The sequence below is a fragment of the Callionymus lyra genome, chromosome 15 (assembly GCF_982586985.1).
Source record: "Callionymus lyra chromosome 15, fCalLyr1.hap1.1, whole genome shotgun sequence".
Classification (NCBI taxonomy): domain Eukaryota; kingdom Metazoa; phylum Chordata; class Actinopteri; order Syngnathiformes; family Callionymidae; genus Callionymus; species Callionymus lyra.
In genome coordinates, this window is record NC_141832.1 from 2,259,618 (window position 1) to 2,272,729 (window position 13,112).

A 13,112-nucleotide genomic window follows, 5' to 3' on the forward strand; every position below is an offset into this window, starting at 1 on the left:
CAGTGATGACTGAGGACAAGAGGATACAGTGATGACTGAGGACAAGAGGATACAGCGATGACTGAGGACGAGAGGATACAGTGATGACTGAGGACGAGAGGATACAGAGATGACTGAGGACAAGAGGATACAGTGATGACTGAGGACAAGGGGATACAGTGATGACTGAGGACAAGAGGATACAGCGATGACTGAGGACGAGAGGATACAGTGATGACTGAGGACGAGAGGATACAGTGATGACTGAGGACAAGAGGATACAGTGATGACTGAGGACAAGGGGATACAGTGATGACTGAGGACAAGGGGATACAGTGATGACTGAGGACAAGAGGATACAGTGATGACTGAGGACGAGAGGATACAGTGATGACTGAGGACAAGGGGATACAGTGATGACTGAGGACAAGGGGATACAGTGATGACTGAGGACAAGAGGATACAGTGATGACTGAGGACGAGAGGATACAGTGATGACTGAGGACGAGAGGATACAGTGATGACTGAGGACAAGAGGATACAGTGATGACTGAGGACGAGAGGATACAGTGATGACTGAGGACGAGAGGATACAGTGATGACTGAGGACAAGAGGATACAGCGATGACCGAGGACAAGAGGATACAGTGATGACCGAGGACAAGAGGATACAGTGATGACTGAGGACAAGAGGATACAGTGATGACTGAGGACGAGAGGATACAGTGATGACTGAGGACGAGAGGATACAGTGATGACTGAGGACAAGAGGATACAGCGATGACCGAGGACAAGAGGATACAGTGATGACCGAGGACAAGAGGATACAGCGATGACTGAGGATGAGAGGATACAGTGATGACTGAGGACGAGAGGATACAGTGATGACTGAGGACGAGAGGATACAGTGATGACTGAGGACGAGAGGATACAGTGATGACTGAGGACAAGAGGATACAGTGATGACTGAGGACAAGAGGATACAGTGATGACTGAGGACGAGAGGATACAGTGATGACTGAGGACAAGAGGATACAGTGATGACTGAGGACGAGAGGATACAGGGATGACTGAGGACGAGAGGATACAGTGATGACCGAGGACAAGAGGATACAGTGATACAGTGATGACTGAGGACGAGAGGATACAGTGATGACTGAGGACAAGAGGATACAGTGATGACTGAGGACAAGAGGATACAGTGATGACTGAGGACAAGAGGATACAGTGATGACTGAGGACAAGAGGATACAGTGATGACTGAGGATGAGAGGATACAGGGATGACTGAGGACGAGAGGATACAGTGATGACTGAGGACAAGAGGATACAGTGATGACTGAGGATGAGAGGATACAGGGATGACTGAGGACAAGAGGATACAGTGATGAACGAGGACAAGAGGATACAGTGATGACTGAGGACAAGAGGATACAGTGATGACTGAGGACAAGAGGATACAGTGATGACTGAGGACGAGAGGATACAGTGATGACTGAGGACAAGAGGATACAGTGATGACTGAGGACAAGAGGATACAGTGATGACTGAGGACAATCATTCACAGAGTCTAGTACTGGACCATATTACACATATATACTTGTTACTACAGTATCAGTTCGTTCATTAATACGTCTTCCTTCCAAACACCTCCAGACTCTTCTCTCCGTGAGATGATTTGACGACGAGGACGTTTCCGTGGATCAGGAGATAAAAGTCTGTGGTTTTGGTCGAACCTTGAAAGGCGTCAATACTGTGAACTTTCCTCCTTCATCTGGTGTTTAAAGACTGATCTCCTCCCGGGACAAGAGAGTTTGAAGAGAGTCTTCAGAAGTTTGTTGACAGATCAACCTTGACTGTTGGAAGGACGAGCGCCGAGTGTCGAGCAGATCAAGCAGCAGGAGCTGCTGGACGGACAGGTACGAGACGTCCAGGTGAGCCGGGAACACATCCGTGAGATGATGTAATCCGTGTGTTAACAGCAGATAAACCTGTTATATTCTCAAGTTAAAATCAAACAAGTCTAAACATGTATCAAGATCTTTTAATATCATTATTTTACTCTTTTATTTAATGTTTTTCATTATTTGAGTCGAGTTTGTTTGATAATGACTTTTATTTTTACAGTTTCTTTCTCACTTTTAACTGTTTTCCATTGATTGTTATTTATTTCAGTATTTTTATTAACGTGTGAAGAAGAAAAACAAATGTATAAATTGCTGGATTGTTCAAGTATTTAAGAGATTCTTTTCAAAACAATTGTATATTTTATTTATTTTCTTTTTTTTGTAAATATTTTCTACACTGAAAAAATTCGATGTTGACAAAAGAGTCCATTGAAATGAATTTAAGGTTTATTTTAATTATTATATTTACTTTTAACTTACACAACACACATTTCATTATGTGCAAGTTTTTCCATCGTTAAATTTTTTTTTAATTACATTATTCTCGATTTTTGTTTGATAAAATTCATCCTGAATCTGACCTTTTTAATTAAATTTTTACAGGTTTAACTTTCTTTCATTATATGATTATTATGTTGTTGTTTTTTTTAAAATTCTCATTAAAATAAAATGAAAAATGTATAGTTTAAACTATTAAAAATCGTTTAAAGATTTAACGACCATATCAAGATCCGTCTCTCTGGTGCTGCCCCCTGCAGCTGGAAGGCTGTAACTGCATATAACGTGTGACTTGAGTTCAGACCCGTGATGACGACTCGAGTCTTAATAATGGACGCCGGTGTCGCAGTGACTGGAGGTGTTTCCCGGGTCTTACCGGGCGACGGTGTGTTGTGCGAGCGAGCGACGGTGTGTTGTGCGAGCGAGCGACGGTGTGTTGTGCGAGCGAGCGACGGTGTGTTGTGCGAGCGAGCGACGGTGTGTTGTGCGAGCGAGCGACGGTGTGTTGTGCGAGCGAGCGACGGTGTGTTGTGCGAGCGAGCGACGGTGTGTTGTGCGAGCGAGCGACGGTGTGTTGTGCGAGCGAGCGACGGTGTGTTGTGCGAGCGAGCGACGGTGTGTTGTGCGAGCGAGCGACGGTGTGTTGTGCGAGCGAGCGACGGTGTGTTGTGCGAGCGAGCGACGGTGTGTTGTGCGAGCGAGCGACGGTGTGTTGTGCGAGCGAGCGACGGTGTGTTGTGCGAGCGAGCGACGGTGTGTTGTGCGAGCGAGCGACGGTGTGTTGTGCGAGCGAGCGACGGTGTGTTGTGCGAGCGAGCGACGGTGTGTTGTGTGTGCGAGCGACGGTGTGTTGTGCGAGCGAGCGACGGTGTGTTGTGCGAGCGAGCGACGGTGTGTTGTGTGTGCGAGCGACGGTGTGTTGTGCGAGCGAGCGACGGTGTGTTGTGTGTGCGAGCGACGGTGTGTTGTGCGAGCGAGCGACGGTGTGTTGTGCGAGCGAGCGACGGTGTGTTGTGCGAGCGAGCGACGGTGTGTTGTGCGAGCGAGCGACGGTGTGTTGTGTGTGTGAGCGACGGTGTGTTGTGCGAGCGAGCGACGGTGTGTTGTGCGAGCGAGCGACGGTGTGTTGTGCGAGCGAGCGACGGTGTGTTGTGTGTGCGAGCGACGGTGTGTTGTGCGAGCGAGCGACGGTGTGTTGTGCGAGCGAGCGACGGTGTGTTGTGCGAGCGAGCGACGGTGTGTTGTGTGTGTGAGCGACGGTGTGTTGTGCGAGCGAGCGACGGTGTGTTGTGCGAGCGAGCGACGGTGTGTTGTGCGAGCGAGCGACGGTGTGTTGTGCGAGCGAGCGACGGTGTGTTGTGCGAGCGAGCGACGGTGTGTTGTGCGAGCGAGCGACGGTGTGTTGTGCGAGCGAGCGACGGTGTGTTGTGCGAGCGAGCGACGGTGTGTTGTGCGAGCGAGCGACGGTGTGTTGTGCGAGCGAGCGACGGTGTGTTGTGCGAGCGAGCGACGGTGTGTTGTGCGAGCGAGCGACGGTGTGTTGTGTGTGTGAGCGACGGTGTGTTGTGCGAGCGAGCGACGGTGTGTTGTGCGAGCGAGCGACGGTGTGTTGTGCGAGCGAGCGACGGTGTGTTGTGCGAGCGAGCGACGGTGTGTTGTGCGAGCGAGCGACGGTGTGTTGTGCGAGCGAGCGACGGTGTGTTGTGCGAGCGAGCGACGGTGTGTTGTGCGAGCGAGCGACGGTGTGTTGTGCGAGCGAGCGACGGTGTGTTGTGCGAGCGAGCGACGGTGTGTTGTGCGAGCGAGCGACGGTGTGTTGTGCGAGCGAGCGACGGCGCCTCCGGCCGCTCAGGTTCACACGCCATCGATCACGGCGAGACGACCAGGACTCGCAGGGATCGAGACGACGCCCATGACTCGCACCCTGACGGATGATTCGGACACTTGTTGACTCGAGTCGTTTCATGAACGTGAGTCGACGAGACTCGCAACAATCGCACAACTCGACACACCGTTGGGATGTTACACAGAGTTTGACAAAAGCGACTAGAAAAGAGACCGGGAAAGAGACTCGAAGGGCGACTAGAAAGAGACTAGAAAGAGACTAGAAAGAGACTAGAAAGAGACTAGAAAGAGACTAGAAAAGGAAATAGAAAAGAGAACAGGAAAGAGACTAGAAAAGAGACTAGAAAAGAGACCAGGAAAGAGACTAGAAGGGCGACTAGTAAAGAGACTAGAAAAGAGACTAGAAGGGCGACTAGTAAAGAGACTAGAAAAGAGACCAGGAAAGAGACTAGAAAAGAGCCTGGGAAAGAGACTAGAAGGGCGACTAGAAAGAGACTAGAAAGAGACTAGAAAAGGAAATAGAAAAGAGAACAGGAAAGAGACTAGAAAAGAGAACAGGAAAGAGACTAGAAAAGAGAATAGAAAAGAGACTAGAAAAGAGACCAGGAAAGAGACTAGAAAGCAACTAGAAAAGAGACTAGAAAAGAGACTAGAAGGCAACTTAGAGAAGAGATTAGAAAGCGACTATAAGGGAGACTAGTAAAGAGACTAGAAAATAGACTAGAAAAGGGACTAGAAAATGGACAAGAACATGGACTAGACGGGCGACTAGTAAAGAGACTAGAAAAGAGACCAGGAAAGAGACTAGAAAAGAGACCGGGAAAGAGACTAGAAGGGCGACTAGAAAGAGACTAGAAAGAGACTAGAAAAGGAAATAGAAAAGAGAACAGGAAAGAGACTAGAAAAGAGACTAGAAAAGAGAACAGGAAAGAGACTAGAAAAGAGAATAGAAAAGAGACTAGAAAAGAGACCAGGAAAGAGACTAGAAAGAAACTAGAAAAGAGACTAGAAGGCGACTTAGAGAAGAGACTAGAAAGCGACTATAAGGGAGACTAGTAAAGAGACTAGAAAATAGACTAGAAAAGGGACTAGAAAAGGGACAAGAACATAGACTAGAAGGGCGACTAGTAAAGAGACTAGAAAAGAGACCAGGAAAGAGACTAGAAAAGAGACCGGGAAAGAGACTAGAAGGGCGACTAGAAAGAGACTAGAAAGAGACTAGAAAAGGAAATAGAAAAGAGAACAGGAAAGAGACTAGAAAAGAGACTAGAAAAGAGAACAGGAAAGAGACTAGAAAAGAGAATAGAAAAGAGACTAGAAAAGAGACCAGGAAAGAGACTAGAAAGCAACTAGAAAAGAGACTAGAAGGCGACTTAGAGAAGAGACTAGAAAACCACTATAAGGGAGACTAGTAAAGAGACTAGAAAATAGACTAGAAAAGGGACTAGAAAAGGGACAAGAACATAGACTAGAAGGGCGACTAGTAAAGAGACTAGAAAAGAGACCAGGAAAGAGACAAAAAAAAAAAGACTAAAAAATTAACTAGATAAGAGACTATAAAAAAGACTAGAAAAGAGACAAGAAAAGAGCCTACAAAATAAAGTAGATAAGAGACTAGGAAAGAGACTAGAACAGAGACAAGAATAGAGACTAGAAAAGAGACAAGAAAAGAGACAAGAAAATAGACTAGAAAGCGACTAGTAAAAAGAATAGAAAGAGACTAGAAAAAATAGATGTTGGTCCAGTCGTGCGTCTCAAGTCGACTCACAAACACTCATCCTGTTTAATTGAAATCCAGAATCTAAATTTAAAACTCAAGCTGTCGCCGGCGTCCACGACTGACAACAAACATCTGTGGCGAGCGACAGGTGCGAGGAGACGAGGGGAAGTGGGGGGAGCAGGGACAGGAAGTGGGTGACGCAGGGACAGGAAGTGGGTGACGCAGGGACAGGAAGTGGGTGACGCAGGGACAGGAAGTGGGTGACGCAGGGACAGGAAGTGGGTGACGCAGGGACAGGAAGTGGGTGACGCAGGGACAGGAAGTGGGTGACGCAGGGACAGGAAGTGGGTGACGCAGGGACAGGAAGTGGGGGGAGCAGATGAAGAGCGCCTGAGCCGCTGGGACGGCGAGGAATGAGCTGGAGCGACTACACCACGCCTTCATGAGCGCTCGTGCTAAACCTTGGAGAACCTCTCGCTCGATCTCCGACCCTCCTGCAGGATCTGCATTACTGCGAGGTACTTCTTCTAGAGTCATGTGGTCTGTAAATTCTGCAACACCAGAGTCAAGTACTGGACAATACTACACATATATACTTGTTACTACACTATCACAACACCAGAGTCAAGTACTGGACAATACTACACATATATACTTGTTACTACACTATCACAACACCAGAGTCAAGTACTGGACAATACTACACATATATACTTGTTACTACACTATCACAAAACCAGAGTACAGTACTCGACAATACTACAATTATATACTTGTTACTACACTATCACAACACCAGAGTCAAGTACTGGACAATACTATACATATATCCTTGTTACTACACTATCACAACACCAGAGTCAAGTACTGGACAATACTACACATATATTCTTGTTACTACACTATCACAACACCAGAGTCAAGTACTGGACAATACTACACATATATACTTGTTACTACACTATCACAACACCAGAGTCAAGTACTGGACAATACTACACATATATCCTTGTTACTACACTATCGCAAAACCAGAGTAAAGTACTCGACAATACTACAATTATATACTTGTTACTACACTATCACAACGTATAGTATCGTTAGCCCAGTATTGTTGATGTGTATTGCGTCGCAATATACACAGCCCTAAGTTGCACTGACGCATGTACAATATTTTCTGGAGCAAAGCGCTAGCTAGTACAAACATACTTTAAATGTACTACCAAGCAAGTGAATTTCAGATGAACAGCTGCAGTACCTCTCAGTCCTCATCGATCCACCATTTTGACTTTCTAGTAACTTTAAACCCTGAGTGGATTCATCTACATTTTTAGATGAACTAGCAGGACGGACGGAATCAAACAACCAGTTGGCTGAGAGGAGAGCGACAAGTGACCCCGAATGAAAGAGTCCAGGGGTCACCTCGGCGACACTCGTGTGGTTCGAGGCGACGCAAGACTGTTCAGGAACAAACTTTCTTTGTGCGACGACAGACAAACACTACATTTGCATCAATCACTGGCCCGCAGGATCCAAAACGCCAGTTTTGTTTGCGGGTCTGAATGCGTCCGGTAATATTTCCCCGACGGCCTCCGGCGTCCAAATCCTCTTTCATGGCGACATTAACAAGCTGTATGACACAGTTCTCTGGGCTCCTGCAGACAACGGTGATTTCTTGCTGCTGTTCAATTCCGAAGCATTAAATTGGCAGAAGGGAAGTGAGCGCGGAAGCTAATAAACCAATAAACACCTCTGAAGCCCAGGGAGAAGTGTGGCTGCCAGATAATGGCCACTTTATGCATTAGCAAAACACCTCTGGTAATAACGGCTTCCGACTGCAGGTCACTCTCCCCCCTCTGTGCCCTTGATTGTCTCGCACTTATCACTCCTCCCAGCCGCCGTAACGGATGAAGAGGCTTGACAGACGCTTGTTTGTGCGCGAAACCCTCAGGTCGTATCCTCCGAAAACAACCCCCTTCCCAGCAGCTCTCTGAGGGATGAGGCGCCGCCACATGTTTGGTGCCCCGTGTGAGGGCGGAGATGGAAAAACCATGAACAAGAGGAGGAGAAATCGGATGGAACAAGCTTCCGGGGCGACGACTGTAAATCCGCCGCGGGGTCAGAGCGGGAGATGAAGCGACTTCGCCGCCCGAGGCGTGTGTTTGTTTTTTTTTTATTGTGACTACGAGGAAGAGGTCGCCGTTATTTAACAAACTCCGAGGGGCGCCGGGGGGGAAACCCCTCGGAGGCTCCCGGTCGCTCGCTCTGGTTAACTATGAACGGAGACTCCGGACCTTAAATCATCTCGGTTGACCCCGCGGAGGGGGGGGCAGGTCCTCCTCAGAGCTCGCACTGATTTAATGGCGAGCAATTACAGCGCGGTGGATGTGAGGCAGCGAGGACGGTGCAGGACACGACTACAGAGGTCCGGGGAAGGAACCAGAACCAGCAGCTTCAGGAGTGTGTTTTTGGTCGAACAGGAAGTAAGTAAGTAAGTAAGTAATATTTATTTATATAGCGCTTTTCGAGACCAGGGTCACAAAGCGCTTTAACAATCAAAACAATACTCAAAACAGTACATACTTCAAAGATCAAGATAACACTGAGAACAACACAGGAGTTCGAGAAATTCAAGGAAAAGCCTGAACAAATAGAAACGTCTTAAGATGTTTCTTAAAGGAGTCAGTAGATCATCAAGAGCAAAGAGAGAGAAGATCGTTCCAAAGCTTAGGAGCAACAGTCTGAAAAGATTTCTCTCCTCTGGTCCTGAGTCGTGTGCGTGGAACCATAAGTAGATTCTGATCCACAGACCTCAGAGCCCGAGCTGGGGTGTAAGTCTGGATCAGATCACTGATGGAAGGTCTGACCATGAATAGATCTGAAAGTAAGAACCAGAATTTTAAAGTTGATCCTGAAAGAAACTGGAAGCCAGTGAAGAGTTTGAAGGAGAAATGTGAGTTCTTCTACTAGAGCGGCTCAGAGTTCTGAATCAACTGCAGGCGAGACGATCCTTCTTGTTAAGACATGAAAACAAACTGTTACAATAGTCCAGGAGAGAAGAAACAAACGCATGGATTATAAGATCCAGATCATGTTGTGACAACATTTTCCTAAGGAAGGAAGCTGCGATGTGTTAGCGATTCAAGTGGTTCGAGCAAAAGTTTAAACAAATACAGCAAGGAAGATATGCTAGGAAAACTGTGATGTTGCTAGCCAGGTAAGAAATCATCGAAATATTGCAATACTTTTCTTTTTGGCTTTTACAATTTTTAAAATAGTTATGCGATGGTTTAAATAAAGTTTGTGTAAAATATGATATTTATATTTATATATATTTTTAAATAAAAATTCACATCAAAATATTCACTGTTGTTCATTTCTGTGTTGTAATTAAACCTCCGGCCACTAGATGGCAAAAATTGCGTTCCTCTGCCGATGAAAGAAAAATTAAATCACTCGAGATCTAAGACTGAGGACGAGAGGATACAGTGACTCCAGTAGCTACTCTTTTCTTCTTTGTTTTGGCTTTCAAAACATATTTTATGGTTTATATTTCAATAAAGTGTGTCATTCATTCATTCATTCATTCATTCATTCATTCATTCATTCATTCATTCATTCTGTGCCGCTTGTTCCCATCGAGGGGTTTAAGCCTGTCCCGGATTCCGCGGGCGAGAGGCGGGGGACACCCTGGACAGGACGCCAGTCTCTCTAGATAAAGTTTAAATAAAATAAAATAACTCGATTAGAATTTTCACTTCAAATATTCACAGCGTTTGTTCATTTCTGTGTTGCAATTGAACTTCTGGCCTCAAGATGGCAGCAGTCATCACGTCCTCCGCAGCTGAAGGAACGTTGAAAACCGGTGATGACTGAGGACGAGAGGATACCGTGGCTCCATCAGCTTTTAAAGCTGGTGTTTTGGACATATTTTGGTTTGAAAACAAAGCAGTTAAGCACTTTTTAAATGTATTGATTATTGATCAGTATCCATCATAGCATAGCATCATGGTCGTCCTGGCGACGCTGGTCGTTCCAGTAGCTAAATGTCGCTTCAGCCCCAGCTAGCCGGGGTCAAGAAGAAACAGGAAACCAGCGATGATCGTCGACATGAACAGAAGGTCACGTGATCCGAGGCTGATCGTGTGTCTCGTTAGAACGATACAAAAATAAAACTGATGAATGTTTGCGTTTTTCTCCCGACAGCGAACTTGAGATCCTCAGAGGTCAGAGGTCAAACAGATGGAGGATCAATGGGAAAAAACCAGAGCCGGGTTGTAATCGATCGCAGCGACGCCAACACACGCCTGTGATTGTTTCTGATCACGTGAGCGAATTAGTGTTTGTTCGTCTTGATCGTAGCCGGGAGACGGTTTAAGACGATGATGATGTCGTCATGGCAACTGCTCACGATGACTTCTGCTCAGAACGATTCGACCCAAACGAGAGTTCGACTTCATGACGCATGTTAAGGTGTTTTTAACCTTTTTTTATTTTCACACTCGCTTTCTATTCATAAACATATGTAAATCATGTTATTACTATATATTTAATATAATAATAAATATAATAACTAACGTCATCTTTCATTTGTTTCATTTTTAATCACTAATTTCTTGTTTCGTTGATTTTTTCAGTTTTTTCGTTTTTTTAATATTTAATTTTAAATATCATATGTTTTTTTTTTCTTTATTACTTTTTTTAAGACTAAATATTTTCTTATTACTTTTGTTTTAAACCTTCACTAGTTTGTTTGCCTATTATTTATATTTATAATTTAACTTTCTTTATTTAACGTCTTTTTGTCTTATTCTACTTTGCTTTAAAAAAAAAAGTATTTAATTTAAAAAAGTAATACAAATGTGTATTGTGTGTCACAAAAAGACTTGTACTTTCCTAAGTATATATTTTTTCTCTTTTAGAGTTAAATACATCTGGAAATATTTCCAGAGCAGCAGCAGAACATATTATTGTTTTATTTTTTAATTCTACTTTATCAGTTTTCCCTAAAATATCATCGCCTACTAGGTTTAGTTACAACATAGCGGCTAGCAGGCTAATGCTAGCTTTAAGAATGCTAACGATGAATAAAGACTCAGAATATTTGGGTGAATTCGGCCAATTTACAAAATAAAAGGTCTAAAGTAGAAACGATCCGAGTTCACGTCCTGCCAGCGGCTGTTTGCCGTTAGCATTGCCGCGCGCGGTTAAGCTAACGGCCTCCAGTGGAGACGAGACGGCAGAGATTCAATTAGCGGCGAAGACTCTGAACATCAGAAGTGAATAAAAATAAATCAGACTTTTGTTTCCGCTGCCACGGCAACGGGCGCGTTTGGAAGCGGCGTCCGTGTTAATGGACAGCTGAGCGAGGCAGGAGGCCATTTTGTCGGGAAAAACGCTTTGAAACAGTCGACTGGTCGGCGCTCGGATGTCAGCGAGCGCCTGGATGCCGGGCGGCTCCACAACTCATTAGTCCGGGCACAAAGAGCCGCCAAACAGCTGCGGAACCTTTTAATTCGGGTCCGAAAATTCTGGGACGCGGAACCGGCGGCGCTCTCAATGACCCGGCGCCCGACGGATCGGGGAATAATCACTTTTGTCCCACTTAACGCCGTCCAGACGCTGCTCGCGGCGTTGACTCCGCTCAGCTGGGGCCCCGGAGCGAGCTAATGAAGGTTCCGTTCCTTAAGTGGTCTTGTTTGTTTGTGCGTCGCCGCGACCCGGAGGATCGCACACGCCACACGCCACACGTCTGAACTTTTAATCTAATCACGCCGCCGCAAAGTCCTCGTTTCCTGGTGTCAGTTTGTCTTAATGAGGCCCGGGCTGAGCCGCGGCCATTAGTGGAGCTCAGTAGTGGAACAGAACCGCGATGAGACAAGCTCGCCGAGAAATGCTGCCACGCCGCCTAATCCCCGGTCGCTCCCTGAGGACCCGCTGCCATGAAGCCAATTGTGAAAAACCCCGACTGTGCGCGACGTGGACGGACTGAGGAGCGAAGAAGTGACTGTGATGTTGTCGTTTGAACCAGGAGGCAGAAAAAAATACACTTTTTCTAGTTCATTTTTAGTAAAACATTATTTTATAAATCAACGTCAATACTTACTTAATACATCTCTCGTGATTCATTACTTCAGTGGATTTAATTGTTAAATTAATTGTTATTTGAAAATAAGTGTTTTTTAAAAATAAAATAAATATGTTCTTGGTATATTTATTCCATATTATATCTATTATTATATATAAGTCTTTTTACTTTTGTCTTTGTAGGTAATTGTTTTATTGTATTTTATATATATATATTTTTTAAATGTATTAATAATAATAAATATTTGTTTTATGCGTGTGTATCAGAAAAATACTTTTACTTTTGTATTTTTTTTTTCTCTTTGTGTCACAACATACAGTTTATTTAAAAAAAAATTAAACTCATTGGTTGAAATATATATATATATATATATATATATATATATATATATATATACTTTTTTCTCTTTGTGTCACAACATACCGTTTTATTAAATACAATTTTAGTGGAAATATATACAGTATATATATATTAAATTAATTAAATAAAATTAAAATTTATATTTATACTACATTTATCAACGTAACAAAAAAAAGTATATATAAAATACATTAAAAAAAAAGGTTTTCTTGTTTTTTTGTTACATAAAATATACATATATACTGTATATATATATATATATATACCAATATTATATATTCAACCAATGAGTTTAATTTTTTTTTTAAATAAACTGTATGTTTTGACACAAAGAGAAAAAAATATATAAAAGTAAAAGTATTTTTCTGATACACACGCATAAAACAAATATATATATATATATATATATATATATATATATATATATATATATATATATATATATATATATATATATATATATATATATATATGTATATATAAAATATAAGTTTTAATTATTTAAAAAAAAAAAGGTTTTCTTGTTTTTTTGTTACATAAAATATATATATATATATATATATATATATATATATGTATATTTTATGTAACAAAAAAACAAGAAAACCTTTTTTTCTTATATTTATGCTACATTTATCAACTTGACAAAAAACAAGTGTAAATAAAAAATATATTTGTTTTATGAGTGTGTATCAGAAAAATACTTTTTTCTCTTT